The sequence below is a fragment of the Rhinopithecus roxellana genome, chromosome 4, assembly GCF_007565055.1.
Source record: "Rhinopithecus roxellana isolate Shanxi Qingling chromosome 4, ASM756505v1, whole genome shotgun sequence".
Lineage (NCBI taxonomy): Eukaryota > Metazoa > Chordata > Mammalia > Primates > Cercopithecidae > Rhinopithecus > Rhinopithecus roxellana.
In genome coordinates, this window is record NC_044552.1 from 14,439,845 (window position 1) to 14,467,588 (window position 27,744).

Genomic DNA, 27,744 nt, shown 5'->3' on the forward strand with positions numbered 1-27,744 from the left:
GGTTTTGCTAAAATTTTTATTATCTCTACTGCTTATTAAGTCACTGATATCTGTTCTCTACGGTTGGATAAGTTCTATCTGTCAACATGGGATGATTTACTTATGCTGCTTCCTGCAAACAGGGCCCTAATAAATGAATGTCTTCCACACTGTATTTTTAGAAATTAGCGTTTTACTATAAAAAAAGTATGTTCATAGTAAAAAATTTAGATCGTATGCATATGAACTGCAAAGTAGACAATACCTTCAGTTCCAGTCCTCAGTAGATAAAAATTGTTAATGATTTCCTTTGTATCTTTATAGATATTTCCTATGCACAAAAGTCTACATGTTTGTACAAACAAAGAATGGAATAATTTATAATATATTGTATACCTTAGTTCTTTCAATATATCTTTGTCGTCTTTACTTAATGGTGTATAGAACACTTTATAATGGCTACTTGAGGGGGCATACCTATTGTGGAATATTTAATTTCACATCTCTACTTGCTACCCATGAGATCCAGAGCAAAAACAAAAGGAAACAAAACAAAATATATGTGCCATGCCCTATAAAAAAATCTTAGCTGGGTGATACTTAATGAGACAAGCTGTATAAAGTGCTAAAATAAAAAACAAGATTCAAGTAAAAAATAACAATAATAATGGCTACTAGTGTTTGGTAGTATAAACATTCTATAATTTATTTAATCAGTCTTCTATTGATGAAGTTTCTGGCATTGCAATGAATACTGCAGGACCCATATCTGTGAATATCTGTATTAAAATATTTGTGGAATAAATAAATGCTGAGTCAAAGAGTATGTGTATTTTCAGTTTCAATATAGAGTTGTACCGATTTGCATATCCACAGATAATGCAGATGGAGGATACCTGTTGTCCTGCACGCTTGACAGCACTGAATATTATCCACTTCTAAAATCTTTGTCAAACCTACAGCTGAAAATGTAATTTGCAGCAAATTATTTGTATTTCTCTAATCATGAGTGAGGGTGAGCATCCTGTCCTATGTTCACAGCAGTCTGTATATCTCGTGCTCACTGACTGTTAAAGAGTTCTTTGTTATGTTTTAAAAATTGGCCTTTTATCACAGCCTGGCAGTCTCCTTCCCCACCCCACTAGTTTGTTATACATCCCTGACCCAATTTTTTGGTGCAGTTTGTTCAGCAGAAGCCTTAAATTTTTATGTGGCTAAATTAATCACTCTTTTCCTTTATGGTTTCTGACTTTCCCACTAGGTTTACTTTTCTAAGAAAGGAAGAACTGCTTCTAATTTAATCTCTATAATCAGCTGAAAGTAGACAGAGAGGCTGGGTCCATCACTTACATACGGTGTGACCTTCTACCAGTTACTCATCCTCCCAGAACTTCAATGTCCTCATCTGTAAAACTGGGACAGGAAAAGCTCCTTTAAAGGATCATCGTCAATCCCAAATAAAATAATGTGGTTACGACTGAGTGTACGGCACACAGGAAGTGTTCAGTAAGTGGTGACTTTACTTCCCCGAGACTGTAAACACCATCATCACTTAACAGCTCCAGCAAATGAGTCATAGACGTGTGGCAAATTCCTGTTTCTCTGGAAGGGAGAGAGAGCACTGGGAATGACAGCATACGGCCCGTGGGCCAGTCCCTGGCTTGCTGTGGCACTGCCACAAATGCTGCTGCTGCGTAACTTCCTACGGAGCAGGATTAATTCCTAGCATGGTTCTTAAGTCACTTTGGGATCTGAGAGATGTTTTCATCATTCTAGGATTTGAACTTCTTGAAAAGCCTCAGGACAAATGGCAGTGAAGGCTACGTGGACACACAGTTTGTGGGTAAGCACAGCGTCATCACCTTAACTTTCATGAGAATGAAAAGAAGAAATTGCTCAAGAAAAAACCAGAATTGAGACAACAAATAAGTGTAAAAGCTTACATGGCATATATATATATATTTATCTGTTTTTTTCTTTTAGAGATGGGGTCTTGCTCTATCACCCAGGCTGTAGGGCAATGGTGTGATCATAGCACACTGCGGCCTCAAACTCTTCCAGGGCTCAAACGATCCTCGCACCTCAGCCTCCCCAGTGGCCAGGAATACAGGTGTGTGCCACCAAGTCTGGCTAAATTTTTTTTTTTTTTTTTTTTGTAGAAGTGTGTGTGGGGGTCTCACTATGTTGCCAGGCTGGTCTCAAACTCCCGGCTTGAAGCGATCCTCCTGCTTAGGCCTCCAAAGGGCTGGGATTATAAGCATGAACCACCGCGCCTGGCCGTTACATGGCATTCCACATAGGAGTCCTCCTCTGTCAAATGAGAACTCATAAGCACTACACATTGCTGAGTCCTTTAGAACATAGAGAGAAATACATACGTATACCTGGTTGAAGGTTGTGCTGAATATTCACACTCGGTCTCTTATCTGATTCTATTTATCATGGCTAGATAGGTAAAAACAATATAAAATATAAAAATTCCTTTGAAGAACTCAATTATTTAAAAAGCTTCTTACTTTAACAGAGAATAGAGTCAAACTTTAACCAATTTTTATATGAAGGAATCTACTTTCCCCATAATTTTTAATCAATGTAACCTTCTACTATTCAGGAAAAAAGGTAGCCTAGGTCTAAGGTATCATGACGTAACTGATTCAGAGCAGCAGTAGCTTTTTTGGTTGAATTTCAATTTCCAAATAGCTAGAAAACACTCCTGTAGGCTACCTGTTGTCAACTTAGTATCAAGACTACTGCTCAGGTACCAGGCCTAGCATACACTGACCTTAGCTACTACAAGAAATGCTAAGGATTAGCTATATTCCTATTACCACGTTTTCAAACGTGTTTTCACCAGAGAACTCAACTTGTTTATTTCCTACAGAAACCTCTACATAGAGCACAGCACAATCTCTCAAACACAGCAGCAAAGCCATCTTCCAACTTACATGATCTTCCAGTTTGGCTTTGACAATCCTCCCTTTGAAAGGCACAGGCTATGTCCTCTTGCCTTGAAAATGGGTGGGCTTTTATGACTGTTCCCACTAGTAGAGGACAGTGGAAGTGATGCTATGCGACTTATGAGGCTAGGTGACAAAGACAGCAGAGCTTCCACCTGTCGACTTGCACACTTGCTACCGTATAAGGAAGCTAACAATTCAGAGGCCACTGTAGTGAGGAAGGCCAGGCCGCTTGGAGAGGGCGAATGTTCTCCAGCCATCACCCCAGAAAGTCCCAGCAGACAGCCAGTGTCCAGCACCAGATGTGTAAGTAAAGATGCCTCATCCCAGCCCAGTCAAGCAGTCACTTCTAGTCTTTGAGTATTCCCAGACAAGGCCCCAGCATCACAGAACGGAGACAAGGACACACGAGCATCATAAAATCAGTGCTTTATGTCACAAAGTTTTGAGGCAGTTTGTTACATGGCAATAGATAACTAGATTTTTACTCTAGGTTTACTTGAAAACAGGCCACCTTGCAACTGCTAAGGATAAATGATTCCCCAAAGCACTGCAAAACTTCCGCAGAACAATGCAAACGCATTAGCCACCTTGCCCATTAATACCCTGCTCAACAGCCACGGTTTGGGAAGCGGTTGTTCATCTCTCCCTCCCTCCATCAAAGCTAAGCAATGGATTTCCCAGAAGTCATCAGGATGCTCCAGGATTAGTGGTGAGGGGGCAGATCTGGTGAGGGTTTTCGGAAAATAAAGTAAAATATTTAGATCATTTTGCAAGTTGCTTTTCAGATGCCACATTTTTCTCTTTCATCTGTTCCAGCTGACAATGTGTGACAGTTGTCTCTGTGGCTGTTTAACCTTAAAACCATTTATCCTGAGATCATTAAAGATGAACGTCAGGCTGGATTTGCTATGTGTAAAGTAAACTAACTGGATGTTACTATGCCAGAGGAGTACAATAATAACTTATTATTAATATTTGTTTTGCAAAACAGATGAAATACAAATTCCCTAATACAAAGTCTAACACAAAACAATGGGATGGGGAAGGGAAATATGGTATTGACTAACCTGACTCTATAAGGATCCTCATTTCTGGGGGGGAAGAAAAAAGGAGGACGGGACAAAGAGCCAGAGTATTACCTCTGAAGCTTGGGAGGGTTGGCAGCAACTTGGTGGGCTTGGTGACAGCACCCCTGATTTGGCCTTTGTGACACCTTTTAAACATCTGGACCAACATACAAGGATATAAAACTAGCGACACACACGTCATATCCCACATGTTCACAGGCCATAAATTCAATACATTCATTATTACATATATTTTCACACCAGCATCTATTACTGATTTGTATACATTACAGAAATAATTTCATATTCCTCTGCTAACACTGGTCAACATAAACAGATTAAGATTTTTAACCATTAAGCAGTATTTTAAAGCCCATTAGCTTTTGCCTATCTATTTTCCTTCAATCTAAAGTTTTCAAAACTCCTATTATCAAAGTCAGTTCTGAGCATGACTTTACAGTGTCAAGCCCAGTGTGTGGTGCAGAGTGAGTACTTAGCCAATATGTTTTGATCGACGGGAAAGGAAACCTGAGGCCAAGCCAGTGAATATATGGTTTGCCAAAAGATACAGCAAGGGCTAGTTATTACTTTGGCAGCTGAGGTTGAGATAAATTTTAAACAGCCTAAGAAGTTCATAGAAAGAAAGACTGTCGTCATCCACAATATCAAACCTGCATGACTTCTGCAGACATCTACTGAGTGCTCATTATGGCCCAGGCACTGTGCTAAGAAATGCAGGGGAAACAGAGGTGAAATCTCATCGTCCACCGGTCTTTCTTGGGTATGCTTCCAGGAGCTGTAAATTCAGCTCCAGCATCATTTTCACCCTTCACGTGGGAATCCTGAGGCAGTAGAAGTGATCTGAATATCCCCCGAGTGGTCTTATGGGAAGAGTATTCTAAAGTTATTGAATCTAAATAACATCATTTAAAAATTACAGTCTTCATTCTTCTTGCTAATACAAGGAGAGTTTTCTTACCTTGAAATTGGAGGAAATATTGTCAAGCAACTAGACTTGAATAGGAAGGGGCCTGATATGGGCCTCTCCTAGGAAGCGCTTGAGTGAAACCTCAGCTCTGGTCCTGGATGAGGCCTGTGGTAGCTGGTCCAAGAGAGGGTGTAGCACGTTCCCCTTGCCCCAGCGTCCAGCCCCCTAGGCCTAAAGCCAAAACCTCATACACTTTATCTACTCCAGGTAGAATTTAAAACGCCTTCTCCAGCCCAGAGTCACTCTGGCTTAAACTGCTCCCCAATCCGAGTTCTGTCTACTCGGTGCAGCAGAGTTGGCCAGGTCTGGAGGACACCCCTCATTCAGCGTGGTCACACAGTAGGCCAGTCACCTCAGGACTAAAGCCATCCCGGTGCAATAGTGATTTGCAGGGTGTTGGAAAGAGGCCTAACTGCTCACCTCCGTTGCCACGATTTTGGATGGGTTGGAAGGATTGGACAGGGCAGCTCTGAAGCCAGCCATTGGATCTCCAGACCTAAATCTTTTCAATACTTCAGCGTGAAGAGACCCAGAGGAAACCAAGGGGGAATCTTGGTTCCTGTACCTGGCTCAAAAATAATGAATCCTTTATGAAAAAGCAACTATATGTCCAAGGGAAGAAAATTCTTCCTTGAAATGGCAGATGTGAAGAAACTATTGATTGGTTCTGTCCCCAAAAGACAGGAGCCCTTCCTGTTTGCTTCCATTCTGCTTGCGGCTGGCTCTGCTTCTTCTTGAACTGGCTGTGAAGAGCCTCCTGCCTCCAAGTGACAACCCCACACACTGATATCACGAGCCTCCTCCTGCCTCCAAGTGACAACCCCACACACTGATATCACGAGCCTCCATGGGTTCCATGGTGTTTAGGGTCAAGGATTCTGAGTTTCTTTACTTCAAGAAAAGAAATTATAAAGAAAATTGCTCTCTGGCTCCACTTAATTTTTTTCCCTTGATTGCTAAGGGGGAAGGCACACAAATTCTTCCCTGGCTGGTGAATCGGCAATTTGAATGACTTTAGAAGCTTAAATAGAGTGCTGGGAGTCACAGAAACCTGTCTTAATAGAGTCCTTTCACAAACATAATAGAATTGGCTCCTGTTAGCAAGAAAAACATCTGATGGCTGAGATTAGCTCCCTAAATTATCCTTTCAAAATCCATTCCACCTCTCCATTCAATGTGAAAGATGCCTCCTTCAGGTGACAGACACTGGGATTTTTGAGACGGTATTGAAGAGAGAGAAAGAAGCTTCCTGACTGGAAGCACTAAGCAGTGCTTGGAGGGTGAAGCTAGATCCTTGTTGCAGCTTTTCATTTATACAGCTAGCTTACTCTAGGGTAAGGGTGATGGAAATAGCCCTTGGAAACAAAGCGCAGCATTTGCTAACATAGGAAGGTAGTGACAATGAAAACAAACGAATCACCTTAGTTGGCAGGAATCCTCAGAGAATGACGTGCCAGTTTAATTTGCTGGATACTCAGGGATTCATAAGGACATTCCTTGGTCTCACTCTTGAAGGGACTCTTTCTCAGCTGTAGTTTTGCATACTAGTGCACAGGGCTGGGCAGGCGATGGGCGTGCAGCAGAACTAGGCGAGGGGCCGGGGACTTGTCAGTGGGGTTTATTATTAACACAGCAGGCACATCAGGGATGGTTCTCTGAGGACCTGGGCTGTGACTGCTCACGCACAGGAATGCAGATAACAATGATGACACTGTTATGCACCTGAATTAGGCTTTAAGCAGTTGACAAAGCTCTGAAAGGCAAGCTAGGCAGGTATACAAGAAACCATGTTCTGAGAGGCAAAGTTATACTCTCTCTATAAAACTGCTATTTTGAGCAAAGACTTGGAACCAACCCCAATGTCCATCAATGATAGACTGGATAAAGAAAATGTGGCACTCGGGAGGCTGAGGCAGGAGAACGGCGTAAACCCGGAAGGCGGAGCTTGCAGTGAGCTGAGATCCGGCCACTTACCTCCAGCCTGGGAGACAGAGCGAGACTCTGTCTCAAAAAAAAAAAAAAGAAAAAAAAGAAAATGTGGCACACATACACCATGGAATACTATGCAGCCATAAAAAAGAATGAGTTCGTGTCCTTTGCAGGGACATGGATACAGCTAGAAACCATCATTCTCAGCCAACTATCACAAGAACAGAAAACCAAACACTACGTGTTCTCACTCATAAGTGGGAGCTGAACAATGAGAACACATGGACACAGGGAGGGGAACATCACACACCAGGGCCTGTCAAGGGGTGAGGAGCAAGGGGAGGGAGAGCATTAGGACAAATATCTAATGCCTGCGGGGCTTCAAACCTAGATGATGGGTTGATAGGTGCAGCAAACCACCATGACACGTGTATACCTATGGAAATAACCTGCAGTTCTGCACATGAATCCCAGAATTTAAAGTAAAAGAAAAAAAAAGAAAAAGACAAAAACAAAAAAGCACTGGTCTTCTGTAGCAGAGGTGGACCAGACTCATGCTTCCCAGCTCCTAGGCTGGCGGTCTCTCCTGTATCCCTAGAAATCCTTTTCCTGCCATGAAGAGATAGCCGTGAATTCTGGGAGTGAGGAGCAGCTCCCAGACTAACTTAGCACACTGGAATCAAAGCTAGGCAAATGTTCACCCGGGAATAATAAAACCTCTTCCTTCTTCCTCCCAGAAAATGACATCACTATTCACCTGCTTACTTAGTCCCAAACCCAGGATGTGTCCTCGTCTCTTGGCTTTTCTCACACCCCACACAGCATGCCCTATGCCCTCTGCCTTCAGAGCAGACCCTGACTCCCGTCATTCCCATGCCTGCCCTCCCAGTCCAGGCCAGCTGGACGGCTGAAAGCCTCTAACAGCCCTCTGCTACCCCCTTCTCTGATAGGCCATTCGCTCAAGAAGTCAGATCACATGCTAAACGAGTAAATCTGTCCCACCCCTTAAAACTCTCCATCTCACTTAGACCCCAGGCTGTGGCCCACACAGCCCTACACGTCCCAGCCCCAGCTTCCCTCTTTGAACGCGTTTCCTCTCACAGCCATGTCAAACTCAGCTCTGCCTCAGTGCCTTTGCACGTGCTGTTCCCACTGCCTCCCCAGCCTTTCTGTGGTTTGCTCCTTCACTTCCCTGCTTCCTCAGAGGAGTCTTCCCTAACTCTCCTTAAAATGAGTTACTGCTTTTCCCTTCACTCTCTGCCCCACACACTCCTTTACTTTTCGTCACTGCAGGTGTCACCATTTGAAATCACATTGCAAACGAACTTGTTCACTTATGTAGTTTAGCGTCTGTCTTTCCCAATGCCTGCAAGCTCTGTGAGGGCAGAGCCTTGTCATCCTGGTCCTTGTGTATCAGCTGCAGCTGAACAGGACCTGGCTGACAGCAGGGCTCAGTATCTACTGAGTGCATGGATAAAAGAGTGACATGCAAGGCAAGAAGGAAAAGCCCCATCTGCTGACTGAGGACTGAACAGACATACTGGAGTCCATCACAGTACGTTTTACATAAATTCAGCATGGAAAAGAATGACACGTTCAGTGTTCCCTTCGGATAGAGCCAGGCTGCCCATAATAACATCTTTGCAAATGAATTCCATCACCCCTACTTTATACTTCTTTACAACTTAACATATTATTAAACTACCTTAAAAAAATACACGAGACTTGCATAGTGTCTGGCACATGGTGAAAGTTCAATATTTATTGCTGAATTTAAAACATTTCTCATCTGTCATTAAATTTTCATTTTTCCCTGCTTCCTTTATTTCCTTCCAATACAAATGTATATGTTTACATTGTTGTAACTATATATAGATATGAATTTGTTTCCTGTTTTTCTTTGGTAACACTGTTTGACATTGCAACCTAGTTACTGTCATTTTTAACAGCTAGGTAATATTCCATCAAGGTGATGTACTATAATTTGCTTTTTGTAGTCTCCTCCTTTGGGCATTCAGCTACTAAAAGTTCACTGAGAGGAGAAATGCTAAACAAATGGAGGTAGAGTCGGAAGTGTCCTTTTAGCAGAACCCAAACCACATGCTGACCAGGGCAGAGTAAAATGGCATGCTGGTCTGTCACCCAGCAGCCTGAATTCCGACTCTTTACCGCATTAGTTTATCAGAGCAAACTGTAGGCTGCTGTTAGAAAGCTCTAAATCACTTTACAAATTATTGATGAAAGAATGACTTCAAGCACTGAACAAATGTAGCCACCAGCCTCAGGAAAAGCACCAAAAGAGGGAGGGAGCCAGAGAAGGAAGGGGAGGGGAGAAGCAACAGCTGGAAGGAAGCTGAGAAGACTTCAGTAAAGGCCCCTGCTACAGCCTGTTTCATTTCTTCCATCTCTTGAGAATACAGTCCGCAGTTTGTTAGCTGGATCAGCCAAAGTCAGAAGGGGAAGAAAGGGCTTGTCTATCTTGGGGATTTCCCTATCTTTCATTGCTAAAATGCTTCATAAGCTGCTGCGAAGGAGTGATTTTCTTCTTTTTCCATTTTTAAGTAACGTTTTCCCCCGTACACAAATGAAATACTCATTGCAAATAATTTGGGAACTCTGGGAAGGCATAAAGAAAGTAAAAATCACCTGTAGTCCTGTGAGCCACAGATAACCATTGTGAAAACTGGATCTGCTGTCCTGCTCTCCCTCATGGACATAACATGAATATTTATAAAATGTGAACTAGATCACATATTCTTCTCTTTACCCTTTAAGCCCATTGTTATATTGCGAACTTTTTTTTTTCAAAGGTGCGCAACTGTTCTTTAAAATGTTTTAAATATCTGTAAAATAGTTCCTTGTCCAGATGAATAAACTATAATGTATTTGTTTCTCAATAGGTCACATTCAGGTTGCTTCCAGATTTTCAATCTAATAAAGAATAATGCTAATAAATAATTCTAATAAAGAATCTTTGAACCTTTCTCAGATAAATCTCTTAGCACAGATTGTTAAAAAGCAGAATTACCAGATCAAGGGAATGGGCACTTCCAGGCTGATTCGTGTTGACAAAACACAAACTTGGAGATTTACACTCAAGGCAGCCTTCTACGAGAGCGATTATGTCAATACTTCCTCATCGCAAGCAGGTATTATTGTTTATATATTTTTAACTGTAGATGAAAAATGGAATCATTATTTTAAATTACATTTCTTTGATTACTGGTAAGGTAAAACTTTTAAATTTTGTTTTCTGGCTATAAGTGTAGATAAACTGTTTAGTGAACTGTTTTATTGAGCTGCTGCTCATTTTTCTATTAGAACAAATTTTTTTTCACTGGTTGTTGGAGCTACTATAACAGTACTTTGTAGAAGTAAAAAAAAAGACAACGGCTGTACTTTCTGCAGAACAAAAGAGATGTGCATGAAAACAAAATTAGAAGGAAATATACCAAAATGTTGAGCAGGTGTTATTGATTAGGTGGTAGGACTGTGGGTACTTGCTGAATTTTCTAGAAGCAGCCTAATAAAAAGGTAACAATAAACCATCTTCCATATACATCTTATGTGGTGCTGATAGCAGGACGGATGGGACAGCTGTATGGGAAATACAGGGTGGACTGATTTTCCTTTTAATTCTAGTTGATCATAATTCTCATTTAACATTTTCCCTATGTTCACTTGTGTTGTTGATAGAGATGTCCACCAGAAACCCTGTTCTAGTTGACCCTGTGGATAAACAATGGCAGGTGACAGCTGCCCAAGCTGGTGCTGTGGGTGCTTATGTATAACCCATGGCCACTCATGCCTAACCCGTGGCTACTCTGACCATCAGCTGCAGTCTTGTTTTCCTGGTTATGTGTCTCAGTGTTGGTTGGGCACCTTTACTGAAGTACAAGTTTGTTCACATTCGCACAATGTCCAAGCACACAGAAGTGCTCTGAGGAAAAGCATTGTTTCTCTTTTCCTTTTTTTTTTTTTTTTTTTTTTTTTTGAGATGGAGTCTTGCTCTGCCGCCCAGGCTGGAGTGCAGTGGCCGGATCTCAGCTCACTGCAAGCTCTGCCTCCCGGGTTTACGCCATTGTCCTGCCTCAGCCTCCCGAGTAGCTGGGACTACAGGCGCCCACCACCTCGCCCAGCTAGTTTTTTATATTTTTTGGTAGAGACGGGGTTTCACCGTATTAGCCAGGATGGTCTCGATCTCCTGACCTTGTGATCCGCCCGTCTCGGCCTCCCAAAGTGCAGGGATTACAGGCTTGAGCCACCGCGCCCAGCCCAAGCATTGTTTCTCATGCCTTCATCAAGACCCTAACAGCATCCACGCTACGCTACATTCTGTTGAAATCAAATAATCATTAAAATAATTGTGATTATGTAGCAGGAAGGAAAGATTGCTATGGGCACATACCGGGCTATAGCTGTTTCCATATTGGGTTGGAGGAAGAAATTCAACTTTAGAGGGAGAACAACTCTTTAGGAAAACACTTTGAAGAGTTTTTTTTTATTATGAAAAGTAAGGCTCTCAGGAACTGGGAATTAAAAACGGAAAGTAAAAGGATCTCATTCTAGGGTGTTGTTACAAAGGAAATGTGTGTGTTGGGGGGTGTGGATGGGGGAAGTGAGGGTTCCTCCTAGTCAGGACAAAAAAGATAGGAGTTTTGGGAGGACCAGGCACTTAGGAAAAACCAGGAAAGGATAGAAGATTTTCTAAAGAGACGGCTGCTTCCTGGTGTGCATCTATTCACAGGGCAAGGATGGAGAGTAAGAGATTCTTTATGGTGATGAATCACTGATAAACTGTCAAAACTGCAATGTGGAAATTCAATTTTAATAGTTTCCTCTCCATTATTTCTTTTGAAAGCCATTGTACTGTTTAGGAGACCCTGGGAAAAGAGGGAAGTAAGGCCATCAGCATTGTGGGCATGTTAACACCGCAGGGAGTGTTGACAGGAGGGGTGATGGAGGAGGGTCTTGAAGCCAGAATTTAGAGCTGGAGGAGACAGGAGGACATAAATACCTCCCAGGCAATCTGCAAAAGCACTCAACAGGGCAGGTCAGTGCAGGAGGGCTTAATGTTTTTATTTGGATTTTAGAGGGAAGGGTAGAAGGAGGCTGGTGACCCCAGGGCACATTTTGGTCGCAATTATGTTCCACAGGCTGGTATCACTCATTTTGAGGACCAAGTTTTAATGTCTTGCGTGGCTAAGGTCTCTCAGGATATAGAGGGGATCACCCCTAAAAAGCATAGCCTGAAGGAAGCATTAGAAACTGAGAGGTTTGCTTTGTCACCTCCGTTCTCCGGCCTTCAACAGAAGGTCAATTGCAGCAGGTCATCTCTTCTCCAGCAAAAAAATTTGTGAGACTATTTCCTAAGGACAAGCCTCTGGCAGGATGTTCCTAGAGCTTAGCTTATGATTCCGGCCACAAATCAATGTGTTTCAGACATTCCTTCTGATCCAAGAGGCGCCACTTCCGGATCAAGACAAGACTGCAGCCTCATTCACCAGGTTATAAAACAGACAGTGGGGAAAATCTCCAGGAAGCACACAGCAGGTGTTTCCGCATTCGGTCAGCTGGTAGAACTTTCAGAGAAGTTCTTGGGAAATTTAGAGAGCTCACTCCAAAACTCTGGAGAAAGAGGGGCTGAAGATAGAAAAATGAATTATTTATCATATTCCCTCTGTAACTCACAGACTTTAAAGAGCACAAACCAGGGTCTTTCCCTCCTAGCTTCCATACCACTCAGCCAGGTAGGTCCCTCTTCGGCACTTCTGAAGGATGTGGGAATGAGACATGTTTGAAGCTCCAGAGGCCAATGAGAGCGCAAGCAGCCCTCGTATTACAAAGGATGGCTATGTGTGAAATGAGGTGGATCTCTTCCCTGAGAGACTATTTACTTAGAGAGTAAGAGGCTATCTGCAGTAGTGGTTGAGGGCACAGCACTGACAACACAGACTATAAAAGCATGTCCTCTCTGATGTAAACTTAGTGCCTCTGAAAGAAGCCATGGCCTGAGGGGCTAATCCCGGCTAACAGGTACCCTCTTCCAGGAGGCCAAAGCGTCTCCTCAAGGCACCAGCTCAGATTTCCTATCTCCCTCCCATCTACCTTTCCTCCTAAATCTACAAAGGATGGCAACCTTCAAGCATTGATGGAAATGTCCCTTAAAACATGGACATCGGCTAAGTCTACAAAATAGTTTTGTCTGTTTATCAGACCTCCAGGAACTTGGGTGAGTGTGGTAAGGGGAGGGGATGTGAGAGGCTAGAAACGCAGGTACCTTTTAGAGGATGCTTCTTTGAGAAAGAGATTTGACAAACTGTTTATCTGTTGGCTTCCCTCATGAGGTTTCTCACTGAGTTCCCATTTCTACGACTGTCTCCCAGGCGCTTCCTTTTGCTCAGCTCCAAGCCTTTGATGCCTTGATCTCTCCTGCTTTTCTCTTAGTTTTATCTCTCTGTTTTCCACATCCATCCATTTCTTGCAATTTTCAAAGATACCATTTGAATCCATACTTTCCTTGCTGCCATCTGCATTAACGGACTGCCTGACAGACTGATTCATTCACTCATTCATTCCTCACCCATTTACTGCATTCCTCCTTGGTGCTGGGCATGAGACATAATTCCTACCCTCAGGAATTTCACAATCGAGTCAGCAAACAGACATGTGAACACTTCAAGTAGCTGCGAGATCAAACTATATGTGTGAGAAATGAACACACACTCTGCTACACAAGCTCACAGGGAAGAACAATGACTCTTGCCTTTGACTCTTTGACTACAGCCCCTTGCTTGGCTCTGCATGGGCTGGGTACCCACTCCTCTCTGTCCTACTCACTGAAGCCAGGATCATTTCCCAAAGCATCATTGCAAGGCCACTGTCACTAACGGGGACTTACCTATGGCACTGGCTCCCACACAGGTATCTTGGTTCTGATTGTTGGAAAGTATTTGGAGCAGAGCACTTAAATGCTCTACTGCCAGAGAAGTCTAGCCAGAGGAATTTGATTATGCTGGCTCATTGCCAAGTTCTGGAACCAATATTACAGTGTGAGGGGGCGAGGCAGAGGCAGGGGCATTTGTACCTTGCCAGAGAGGAAAGCTGGAAGAAATAACTTGAATGGGAGCCAGGAGGAGATAGAAGAAGGCAGAACACAAACCTTACCTACTTTATGGTTCCTCTTCAGACCAGGCCTTTTAAAATATGGTTGTTTTGATGTTCAGTATTTATACCATGCCCATATTAAAAAAAAAAAAAAAAAAACGAGACACATGGTTGGCTCAAGAATTTGTTCTGATTCACAAATTTATATGAAAGTTAATCATCTTTGGTTACATAAAAATTAATCATCTTTGGTTTGTTTTAAATTAAAAAATAACATTTCATGAAATTAATTGAGAATAGTTTTAGATGTGTGGGTGCTTTAAATATACATATGCCTCTGAATTGAGATCGATTTTTAAAAATAATTGTTTCCAATGATAATAACCATCTCCTGGTTGTTCCAGGAATGACTATACTCTGTGGTTTTCTCAAATGGAATTTTCTTTGTACTAGGTAAATATTGAGACAACATTTAAGTTGGCTCAAGTCTGTCTACATTGACTGCAGAAAGCAGCAAACATCATGGGACAATACCAGAATGAGAGAGGGAATCTCGCAGTCATAAGATGGGGCATACACTTGAGATTGACTACCAAGATATTCTCTTACTAACATAGAATAAAAGCACACACTAAGTCCTAGTAAGTTTGGGAGCATTTAATAGATAATTAAACAAAATGAAAGTCTCACATTCAGAAATATGGCTTCAAATATAATTCTTTTAACTGCTGTTAACACTTTCCATAAAAATCCGATTTGCGATCATTTCATAGATTATTATAAGGCATGTGGCATACAGCCCACCTTCATGTGACATTGTAAATGTCCTTATGGCTAGCTCTGCTCTTCGCAATGGTTTTATTAGAATGTTATTGAGAATTAAAGCAGATCCCAAACTCGGACATCACAGGCATGTGCAATAAAATATATTGTTAGTCTCATAATGTTAAAATAGGAGATGATATAAATCTGAATTTGCAAATATATATCCAGTCTAATATGTGTATTGTTTGTATTTAACAAATACAAAATCCAGTTGAAGGCCATGCCTCATCTGAGAATGTAGGAGGAAAGAGAAGAATCAAATACATGAACTCATCAACAAGAGACAAGAGCGGAATCCCTTCGTTCATCTCACACTCAGTTCAAGTGTGTATCCTTTATGACTGCAGCTGACATCTTTAAGTGCCCTTAAGAAAAGCTTCTTGCAGCTGAGCGTGGTGGCTCAAGCCTGTAATCCCAGCACTTTGGGAGGCCAAGGCGGGCGGATCACGAGGTCAGGAGATCGAGACCATCCTGGCTAACACGGTGAAACCCCGTCTCTACTAAAAACACAAAAAAATTAGCCGGGCGTGGTGGCGGGCGCCTGTAGTCCCAGCTACTCGGGAGGCTGAGGCAGGAGAATCACTTGAACCCGGGAGGCGGAGCTTGCAGTGAGCTGAGATCCGGCCACTGCACTCCAGCTTGGGCGACAGAGCGAGACTCCGTCTCAGCTTCTTACATACATAAATGGGCTGTACTAAACTAAGCCTTTCTGTCACAAACTTGAGTCCGGTTGTTTTGAGTGCCATTTTATTATTTTTTTATATGAGCCTAACCAAATTTAATAGTAGTTCTCTTTATTTTAATTTATACTTTAAGTGCTTCCTTCATTCAGTAAAAAAGTGAAATTTCCCTCAGGTGAGAAAAAAAGAATGATTTTCACCTTAGGTTCAATGCAGCACATGCCATGATTATGGCCAAGATGTTGTTCAATACGTAGGAAAGGCGATTAGGAAAACAAATTCTGTGCTATGCAAAGGACAGTGACATTTAACTTCCTACTGGATACGTTAGCCAATGGAAAATAACGAAAACAATGTATCTTCTGTAGGTTATTATGAATTAGTCCAGGTTTATTTTATTCATCTCTGAATTTTTTACTGAATTTGGTAAAGATCAGCTCTCCTAGGCACTTATATGCAACTTCTCTTTATGGTTTCTAAGTTACTCTTTCAAAATGAAATATTCAGAAACTTGGAGACACAAATCTCAAAGACATACTATATAATCACTTGGTAATGTTCTTACTATACTTGTTCTGTGATTTATCCCAGCTGAACAGGACTCTTTTTAACACTGTATTTGGTACATGTGGAATGGCAAGTAACATATTTCATGACCAGACAAAGAGTTACCGCAGACAATACTACACTGATACCAAAATACATGTAGAGATGTGTCTGGCTTTCTCACTTCAACAATTCCGATAAGTTTCCATTGAAAAGAAGTCTATTTTCTCTGTCTCCTAAAATTCTCGGTCACTCCTCTCCAGAGCTTCTTCCTTTGAACAGAGCCACATAGACTGGGACACACGACAATCAAGTCCCTGTACTGACTGACAGCCCACATGCAGTTACCAGCTACTTATCACCGTGTGTGTGTGTGTGTGTGTGTGTGTGTGTGTCTATCTGCAAATATAATGTATTTTTATTGACTCAAGAGGTAAATATATGCAACTTTATCAAACACCTTCTCCACCAAATATTTATTGACCACCTAAGTTGTGACATAACTCTGTAATTTTTCTTTCCCCCAAAAAATGCAGATTAAAAAACTTTTTTTATTAATTCCCCATAGTAATTGGGAAATATTGGTAGAAAGTACAGAGTATGACCAGTAGTAAAAAGGAAACTGGGGTCTGGCCTCAGCCTGGCCACTGACCACTTCTTGTGACTCTGAGAACTTCCCTTTGCCTGGGTTGGTCTCAATGGTTTCATTTGTATAATGAAGGAACTAGACCAGACAATTTCTTTAAAAAATCCCTCCAAGCACAAAATGCCACAGTTCCAAATATGGAAGTATTTTATAATGTTGGTAACTGGCAAAAATAGTACTTCTCCCAGAAGAACGAAATGATATTGATCTCATTTAGGTTATAGGCATTCCTATGTGAGAAGAAGGCAAATATCACACCTCCATCCACCCACTCAAGAATCTGAGAGTCTAGGCAAAGAGAAATCAGGCATTCACAGAAGTACTGTGAAAAAAAACAAATTTGAATGACCACAAACATTTTGCAAATGAAACATGATATAAAATACCAATAGCAAATCATTGCTCCTTGTCTACAGTTGCCGGGAAATAAGAATTCCCAACTTACAAACTATTACCTCTGCATGGGTCGGCCAAGGGTCCGATCCCCACTGGCCTTTACAGTGTGGCCAACTAGAACCAACATCTGACCAACAAGTCTTTCTCTTAATATCTCCGTCAAAAACATCCTCAACAGGAAGTTAACTTTATAAGAATGTCGACAAATGAAGAAAGTTGGCAGTCTGGGCTGTTGCCAATATTAGGCTTACAGGCAAAGAAAATAAATGGTGTGAATCTATCAAGATGTGGCAATTTCTCTGATATGTGACATCTGCTTTCCTGTTTCTTTTTCTTTCTAATAAGAATGCAGTAACGGAAAACAATCATTTTTAAACTGACAAAAAACAGGACACATCCTCAGGGCAAATGGTTTCTAAGTCAGTGTTTGAATACAACATAGACATAAACCTTTGGCTGGATCACCGAATGCTGATACGATTCACTTCAATGTTTTGGCTAGTATTTGGTTGGGCTGAAAGAATTCTTCCACACACACAATAAATTCTTATAGACTCAGAAGTTTAAATACGCAAATAAGTAAAATGATTAAAGGATTCCATAAACCCTACCATCCAGAGAGGAACGCATTTAACATCTTGTCTATCTAGTCCCCTAAGTTGGACAGATACATTATATATATTACGTATTTATATGTATATTCATATCTCAAGTCCATCTCATACTCCAGACACACCAAGGTGTCCCAAGAGCTGCAGAGATCATTATGCTGGCACCCCTGTGTGCAAATCTGTGAACTAAGGCACCCTGTTTGGGAAGCTCTACTCTACACTTCCATAAGTTTGAGTTTATCAGAAACAAGCATCACTGACATGGCAGCAAAGAAGCTTCATTTCTTGGAAAGTCCCCATGTTTCTTATATCTGTCCCTCACTTCCACAGAGCTGGCATGAGTTCAACTAGCATAAGTTTAGCTGAAGTCTGCATAAATGACGGGGAGCACAGAATTTTCTCACTGCCTCAGTCCCATTAAAAAAATAAAACCATTGTAATTGTATCCTTGCTAACCTGGATCTCTTCTTACTTCTGCAGATACTTGCACCAGAATGGACAGGCCCAAATTTGTGGCCTTATCAACCGTGGCACCCTAGGAAGGGAATGAAGAAATGTTTTCCCGAACTAGTCTTTCTGATGGCAGAAGTGGGGAAGCAGGTGCTGGAGGCTGGACCTGTTCACTTCAGCTTCAGGAACACAGGTGCCATGCACAGCAAAACCAGATGTGGCTTCTGCCCTCCGGGCGCACACTGGTGTGGAAACTGACACATACATGAGTATAATCAACATGGGAAGCAGAGAGTGCTTCTCTAATTGGCTTGTGCTTCCCCAAATTCCTTCAGGGTAGGGACCGCATATTCCATCATTTGCCTTTCCTCAATGGGAAGCACAGTTTGGGGCCCAGAGAAGGTGCTGGGGGGCTCTTGGTTGGTAGACTGACTTGATGCTAAACTGCAAAGGCAGAGGAGATACATTACCTTCACAGCCCCAAAGGTCTTTGGTTATGCTAATTACTCCTACCTTCCCCTAACAAATGGCTAGGGTGTCACAGCAAGAGGGCCCAGAGGGTGCATTAATTGCAGTGGCCCATCTCATCATATTACTCTCACTATTCAAAGGTGTTTCTAATCCAAAGGCAAAATACAGTGTCTCCAAACTCCAGGGAAAGAACAGAGGAACACATGTTGTCAGTGGCAACCAAACTTAGCTTCATCATGAATCACTGTGGCCTCATTCTGACAGGTCCAGTTGCAGCCTAGCCCTAGATCACACCAAGCAGTGACTCAGCTACAATGAAACTTCAGATGCTATTTTTAAGGGGGGCTCGCAAGGGGAAGGAGGGAGGTGTAGAAATGCTTTCTTATTTTTTCCTGAATTTTCATAGCCTCAACTAAATCTTTACTTTGAGACCAGAATTCTGGAAAAGTTAACCTGCCCCTGAAGTTATGTAACCCATAGTTTACTTTTTATATCACAGTTTGCCCATTAAAGTCACAAACCATTTCCATGGCCAAAATTTGTTTTGAGTAAAATCGAAAAGTTTTCAGAAGGGTCTGGACACAAGGCAAGCAATTATGGTACAGTGGGAGGAACACTGGCTTAAGAAGCAGATGGTTCTGCAGCTTGTAAGTTGCGTCACTGTGGGACTGAAGGGCCAGGATGTGGCCAGGGGATAGTGAGGCTGAGGCGGCTGTCCTGGAATGGAGTCTCCAGGCGGGCCACCACGGGCATGGTGGGTGTGCCTACCCTGCTAGCTCTGCACTTTGTATTGGTGAAGAAACCCCACTAAAGTCGCTTTAGGTTCCACAGACTTCAGTGCTGTCTTCTTTTCACTCTTGCCTTCCCACTGAAGGGGCTTTGCTGTGCCCACGGCTACCGACTGATTCCTGTGTTCATTTACTCATCCTTCTCTGGACTTTTTCCAACTGCTACCTTCTCTTGAGCAATTAGCACAGTGCACAGATTTCCAGAGTGGAGACATGGTATTTTTGTGGAAAAGTAGGACAACGTCTTCCTCAAATGCACGTTCCTCACGATGATCGGAATTGTGTTTCCTCTCCTGGCATGGTCCCTGTCTTCTGGGGAACAGTCCCCCTACAGTGATTTTTGGCTTATGTTCTTAGACACAAGCGATGGCTCAGAAGCCTCACCTCCCAGCGCTGTTGCGATTTCTCCCGCGGGTGTCCCTGTAACATCTTTGGGAGAGCAAGCCATCCAGCTCAGAAGCGCGTTCATGAGGCAAAATCTAATCTAAAAACTCTTCCATGGCAACATCTTTAAAGGTTAAACCATCCTGTGTAAACATGTGCTTGGTTCCTGGAGTAAGTCCTTTCCTATTTTTTCCAGAGCTAAGTCTTCCAGGCTGGAAGGCTTAGGAAGAAATAACGCCCAAATTGGCCCTACAGTGTTGAGTGCAAGTGGGGCACAAGAAGGGGGAGCCTCAGCGTCTGCTGATAAATCCATTCATACCACAGTGACCTTGAACACCATAGTTCTTTCTGTAACACCAGGAAGCTCCAGCAGAAACAGAGGAGAGAACTGAGCAGAGCCCCAGCTCAACGCTGAGACTTCCTTGTGCTACACCACATTAATCCTAAGACCGAAGAGCTCATTAGCCAATCACTTTCATGAACAAACCCATCTAGCTCTGGGGACAGGAAGAGCAGAGACAGAGTGGGAGTAACTCTTACGTCATGCTCTGAAAGCTCGGCCATGAAGCCTCATTTTTCTGAGGTACTCATGGACACTGCAACTTCCTCCTCCTCAGCTTCTGGCCAGCAACAGGCCCTAAATTAGTTAAATTTAACTATAATAAACATGCTGCAAATGAATTATATTTAACTCTAACAGCCACCTCAGGGTTTGTCTGGAGATGAAATAATTTTAGCTTATGCTACCATACGTCCCCCAACTAAGGCAGAAAGTAATTACCTAAGGATTTACTGTAATGAGTTCACTGACACTCATTATTCATTATAGTGCGTGAACATTCCAGTCTTTTATACAGTCAGGCATAGACTGCACACTGCTGAATATATAGTCTTGAGTGAGCACAATAAGGACACTAAAAATAAAAAGCCACCTGATTTCAGTCTTAAGAATTAGCAATAATTATGAGAAGCCCCGGCTGAAACTTTACACCATCAGTAGAACTGGGCCTGCTAAGAAAATGAACAATGTGATAAGCTTTCGGAGCAATGACACTGCAGAGCAACACTTAAAAAGTGTGCTTATTTAAAAAAAAAATGTAACTGGGCTTCAGTGCTGTGCATACTAATGAGAACTCATGTTTTTCTATCCATTAAAGCAGGATCCTACTCAGAAGCATTTGGTTAGGGGAAGAGTTTGTGTTTCTAAAAATACATACAAGTAATAACTTGCCCAAAATGCCATTCGTTATAAAATATTACGTTATTCTACATTTCATTTACTCTGAATAACCTTGCCATTAAAATTTCTCATTTATCTAGTCACCCCTCATGATCCATTGTGTATCAGCCGTAGGCCAAGTACCGTAAGCATAAAGAACAATAAGACATGGTTTCTACTGTCTAGAAGCTAAAAGTTTACTTAGCCCTGTAAGTAAATATTTCCTGAATTGTGATATCCACAGTGATCGGGGGTGTACTGCCCGTTGAATACACATTACCTAGTCAGTATTGATATAAGTTATTTGGGTGGAGAGATCTAAATATGACTTGATCAAGGACCAAAGCAACTCTAGCCAGCTTTGGCCACTGAATGTCCTCTGTATACATTGTGTATTCTGGGCATACGCACCCATGCTTGGCTGCATATATCATTAATACACCGCTGTCAACTTTTATATAAGGGTTTATATCTTGCCTCATTCTATGAAAATTTTAAGGAGGCCTACAAAAGAAGGTATCCAATAAAATAATGTTTGAATAGGATAGAAATCAAGAATCAACATAAGAAATAGGATGTTACTGACACTTTTCTCATGTCAGACTCCATTTTGCCTGCTTCTTCCCCACTCCCATTCATAGGTCATGAGCTGTGCAAGCAGCTAAAGGGATCTGAAGTTGTGGGGTTAGAGGGAGGCACAAGGCGTGCTTAAGCCAACCCGGCCTCTTCTTCTCCTTCACCAGCTCCTCCACTAAGCCCAACTCCGGACAAGGTGCTGGGTGCTCTTGCAGGTGAGAAGGCGGTGCTGGCAGTTACTCTGCTTCACTCTCTGAATCTCAGGACCTCTGTTTGACATCAGGAGGCCAAATGACTAGCAGGGCAGGATTTGGAAGTTCTTGACTTGGGCCTATAATATCACAGAACAGCATCAAAGCCCTCTCCTAATACACTGCAATATGATGAGGGGAAATATTAGCAAGTACAGGACTACTGAGATCAGGGAAAAGAGCACACAGCAGTAAGCCCTGGGGGCTGACGCATTCGGAGGCTCTCTCCAGCCACAGTGAAGGAAAAATGGTCACTTACGAAACCCTTAGAGTTAAATTTACCCTTGTCTTGAGGCACACGAACTCTTGGTGCTTGCTTTTTAAAACATTTCTCACAAAAGGTTTTATAGGCGGGACAGGGGGTTTCTCTGGCTATTTGACCAGGGGACCGGGGGGATGGGGGATGGGCTGAGCGATAGGAATGGACAACCCTCAGCAAGCTTTACTATGGGGCCTACAGGAGTAATTTTCTGTTTGTTTCTCAGGATCTGCTGATGGAAGCCAAAGGCACAGTGTTCAAGTACTGACCACAGAAGGCAATGGCGAAGGAGGCCAGGATAACACGTCTGCTCTGTGTCAAGGAATGACTCCTATTTTCCCCTTCCAGGGCTACTTTCTTAGGAGAAAGGGAATTAACATCTGTTTGTTGTTTTCAGGGACTGCACTAGGTACCTTATATTGCTTATTAAAATATAACCTTGAAAGCACTGTGCACTATTATCATCATTACAAGTGATTAAAGCCCTTGAGGCCTAGAGAAGTTAAGAAACTTGCTGAAGGTGGGCTGGGTGCGGTGGCTCACACCTGTAATCCCAGCACTTTGGGAGGCCGAGGCAGGTGGATCGCCTGAGGTTAGGAGTTCAAGACCAGCCTGGCCAACATGGTGAAACCCTGTCTCTACTAAAATACAAAAAAATTAGTTGGGCGTGGTAGCAGGTGCCTGTAATCCCAGCTGCTCAGGAAACTGAGGCAGGAGAATCACTCGAACACGGAAGGCAAAGGTTGCAGTGAGTTGAGATCATGCCACTGCACTCCAGCCTGGGCGACAAGAGCCAAAAAAATAAAAATAAAAATAAAAACCACACACACACACATACACAAAAGAAACTTGCTCAAGGTAACATAGCAATGAAGAGGTAAAACCTGGATTCAAACTTGGATATTCCTTCAAAGCCATCCATTTTTTGCCTCAGCTATTTCTACATAAAGAATAACAAATGTTTTGCCTGAATTAAACAGTAAAAAACATCTAAACTTCAATTCATTTAATTGAATGAAGTTCAAGAATTCACTTTCCCTCTGGTTTCTCTGGCTATTTGACCAGGGGACCAGCCATTTCAGTATCACATGGACACACACAGATAACCCTAACAGTGTGCTGGGTGTCCAACAGTCATTCCCAAGCTTGAATTGGTACAGTATCATTCATATGAGCTGCTGCTGCCCAACAGCACAAGAGTAACAACAAATTAAATATTTGCTTATGTGGCTACTTATAAGATACATATAAAACAGAAAATAAACCTCACATTATAAGAAGTCATCACCATTTATAAGTAAAATTCAGCATAGCTGAAGCTACTAAACCCCACCATCATCCCTTGAGGGAAGAAAGCCTCTCATCTGTTTTCAAATTTAAAAACCTCTCCTCTCTTTTCAGACCTCCTATTTATTGTCGGTATACACAGACTTCTGAAGGAGCTGAGCAGAGGAACGGTAAAGAGAACCTCTCTGATGGTGGGCATTAAAGGAAAGTGGGCTACAAAATAATAGAGCAGGAGATTGTGGAAAAGCTCGGCAGCTCAGGAAACCCACACACCACACACAAAATCCCACATCAATGTTAGAAAGTGTTTCTTTTGCTCTAAGAGTCGATCACCAGCAGCCAAAATATTTTTTGAGGAAAATAGCACCTGTCTTTTTCAACCCACTAAAGTTAAGATGTATTTACCCACTGTAAATGCAGCCAGAAAGAAATGTAAACTAACTGTTGCTAATACCTTTGCATGGCTGGGTCTCCACTTCCCCCTCTGTAAAATAACAGATTTGGACAGATTGTTCTAAGGGCTTATCTAGCTCTGATGTTCTAGAATTCTGTGGGTTTAGCTGGATGGCTCCATGTTTGGTACTGATAGTCATTTTCTTAAGGGGCTATCTTTAATGCCAAAAGATATCTTACTTTTTCCCCAAATTTTCATTTTGTTTATATTCACTTAGTTATATTTAACAAAGAATATAATCTTTTTTATTTTTTTGACATGGAGTCTCGCTGTGTTGCCCAGGCTGGAGTGCAGTGGTATGATCTCGGCTCACTGCAGCCTCTGCCTCCTGGGTTCAAGCAATTCTCCTGCCTCAGCCTCCTGAGTAGCTGGGACTATAGGCATGCGCCACCACGCCCGGCTAATTTTTGTATTTTTAGTAGCGACGGGGTTTCACCATATTGGCCAGGCTGACCTTGATCTCCTGACATTGTGATCCGACCACCTCAGCCTCCCAAAGTGCTGGGATTACAGGCGTGAGCCACTGCACCCAGCCAAATATAATCTTTATTTTTAACTTTTATTTTAAGTTCAGGGGTACATATGCAAGTTTGTCATATAGAGAAACTTGTGTCATGGGGGGTTGGTATTCAGATTATTTTGTCATCCAGGTATTCAGCCTGCTATCCATTAGTTATTATTCCTGATCCTCTCCCTCTTCCCTCCCTCCACCCTCCGATATGCCCCAGTATGTGCTGTACCCCACTATGTGTCCATGTGTTTGCAACATTTAGCTCCCACTTGTAAGTGAGAACATTCAATATTTGATTTTCTCTTCCTGTGTTAGTTTGCTAAGGATAATGTCCTCCAGCTCTATCCATATTTCTGCAAAGGATATGATCGCATTCTTTTGTATGGCTGCATAGTATTCCATGGTGCATATGCACCACATTTTCTTTATCTAGTCTACCATTGATGGGCATTTAGGTGGATTCCATGTCTTTGCTATTTTGAATAGTGCTGCAATGAATACACGTGTGCATGTGTCTTTATAAGAGAACAATTTATATTCCTTTGGGTATATCCCCAGTAATGGAATTGCTGGGTCAAATGTTAGTTCTGTTTTTAGGTCTTTGAGGAATTGCCATACTGTTTTCCACAGTGGTGGACCTAATTTACATTTGGATATGATCTTAACCACATTTTAATTATTTTGTCTGTTTGTCTGTTTTTGCCTCCAGTGTCTTGCACTGTACAGGCCTGGTATACAGCAAAGCTATCATGTACTGTTTACTTAAATAGCACTGCTCTCTGTCCTTGCAACTGGAAAGTTTCCTGGAACTTCAGGCACCGTATAGTTCTTCCATAGTCAGGCTGGCTGCTCTCCTGACTTGAACTCCTGGGGAGGCATGTTGGTGGCATTTCTTTCAACTCAAAGCAAATTCAGGGACCTGCAGTGGTCATTAACCAGCAAGGGTTTACTGAGCATATTTCTGTGCCTTACACTACATAAAAAGCAAAACAAACAAACAAACAGTATTATTGACTCTTAGTTATGTTTCTTTTAGTTAGGAAATTAAATATTCTAAGTCAGTTGAGGGAGTCCCTGGATTCTTCTTTACATAGCCCACCATTCCTGGCACTAAGCACTGCACACATGAGGTACCCAGTATTTTGGGTTTAGTTGAGTTCCATGAACCGATAACTACCATAGACTTTTCAAGTGCAGCACCCTAGACCTGTTATGCTATGAATCTTCCCTTCCTCCTTCCAGATCCTACCATGGACCCAGAGGTACCTCCCTTCCCCGGGTCTCTTCAATGCCAGGGCCTGTGCAATTACAGCCACCTCCTCTCCAAACCCTCATGACATTCAGCCACATCACCAACTCCTTCCACTCAAGGAAGGGTGGAACTGTCCTAAAAAGGAAGCAGAAAGCTCTTACCTCCTGCCAAGAAGCTGCCCAGTAGTTGGTAGTAACTGGCTTCTCACTTACCAGTTTGAGTCCTTCCAGGGTCTGTTTTGTGAAAGGATTAAAAAGACAATACTATACAGTTAAACCTCAAAGGAATTAGTTGAAATTTCCATTATCTTTTCAAATGGCTAAATGCATCTCAGCCCCTTATGTTTCCAGAAATTGTTTAGAATGTACTTCGCTCTATCCCAGGTCACTAACATGTCTGCTCTGGAATACGTGGTTCTGGCTCAGACAACCTGATCTGAGGGGAAAATAAATACGATAGAAACATAAAGCTTACTACCTTATTATCAAGCAGTTAGAAGTCACCTCATCCACACACACCCAGGCCTCTGTGTCTCTCTGACAGTCTCCTCTCAAATCTTTCTAGAATCTGTGAGACTACATCTCTGAGAAATGCTTCCTGTTTTGAAGATGGAGCTGCATCATGACCTCCGCACGCCTGCCCAGTCAGCATACCCCAGCATACTTGCAGCTATGAGCCACGTGTTTAACAACACTGCGAGATGCCAGCCTCAGGCACCTCTGGAGAGAGCCCACAGAACCATGGCCCCTATTCACCCATCTGTGGACCATGCTGCTTGTCAGCGGAGGCTCCAGATGTCAACTCTCCAGGGTAAGCCATCAGTCAACATCCTGGCCATCGGAGTTTTTGGGTGAGCATCCTCAGGACAATGGTCGCATGTGACTGCCCAGCTCTACTTAATCACGTTTAGTCCCTTCACAAACAGCCTGTCCTTAGAAAGCTTTTTGTGAGGAGCTGAAATTGACCTTTGATAACTTTCTTCCCACTGGTCTTTGTTTTGCCCTGAAGGAACAAGTATACTCCCTTTTCTCTTTAAAACAACAAATAAAACAAACAAAAAAACCCCTCAGCATCACTGTATATGGAAGGATACAGGAAACCAGATGAAGAGAACTGGCAGGACCAGAGTAATAAAAATAAAGTATCTTTGTGAACAAGTGAAGGAGCAGGAACAAGACTTCTAATCGCTTCTCTGTCCAGCTGCCCTTGAGCTACTGAATGATAGACCCACAGGACCCCTCAGAGATCACAGTTACATGCCTATGCTGAGGAAGGGTCCATGCTGGTGCTCTTAAAGCACAGAGAGGACTAGGATGAGATCCATCCTCAACATCTCATGTCCTAAGAAGAGAGACAGACCAGTCTAGAAGTAAGCATAACACAATGTCCACTTCTTATTCAAGGAACTTACAGTCATTGATTATAGGATACTTTGTGCTTCTGAGATGATGCTTTTAATGGATTAATTATTCATTTAAAACAGAAGTGGAGGAAACCAAGGGAAGTCAGTTTACTATCTTATTATCAAGTATGAGGTCTGGATATAACCTGCAAAATCACTGGTGTAAGACCAAGCAGAATCTGGGTGAGGGATCCATGCCCAAGGCCTGGAAGCCAGTTCCCGGGGTGGCAGGCAAAGGCCTCGGCTCCCCTGGCAGACCCTTGATATAACACTGGCTGCCTTGAGAGCATTTTCTAAGTGAAAATGAGTCAAGGGGGTCCACTTGATCCTCAGCCACTTGGATAGTCTTTGACTTCCCAGTCCTTTCTCTCCTCTCTAGCACAGGGGAGTTCCTATTTTCAGCATAAAATTAGCATAGAGATGAAACCATTTCGGGGAGCACAGAATGAATTGACACACGAGACATTAAGTTTTCTGTTTCTAAAATGAAAAGGTTTTCTTTTTTCTTTAAAACCTCAAAGCTGCCACTTAATTTGTGTTCAGATTATACTTTCACTGCAGAGCTGCTAACAGTGGGACACTGTTCAGGGGGGCTGAGAGGGCCGGGGGGCCACAGATCTGAGCTGTGAACACAGCCATCTACTGTGGGGACATTTAAGCACCTGCAGGCCATGGCCCTGGCCAGCGTGCATCCATCCTTTCTGCC

At 42.5% G+C, this 27,744-nt stretch overlaps 1 protein-coding gene and 1 long non-coding RNA gene across 3 annotated transcripts in view; one reads left to right on the top strand and one right to left on the bottom strand.

Moving 5' to 3' along the window:
• The window catches only part of FARS2 (phenylalanyl-tRNA synthetase 2, mitochondrial), a 533,375-nt gene that overhangs the window by 76,558 nt on the left and 429,073 nt on the right, over positions 1 to 27,744 (bottom strand). The gene's annotated exons all lie outside the window — the stretch shown is intronic.
• Positions 1,695 to 26,674, top strand: LOC104668585. The gene is made up of 4 exons (XR_748843.2): positions 1,695 to 1,822; positions 1,963 to 2,089; positions 23,534 to 23,610; positions 26,201 to 26,674. It is a non-coding gene; the product is annotated as an uncharacterized LOC104668585 (long non-coding RNA).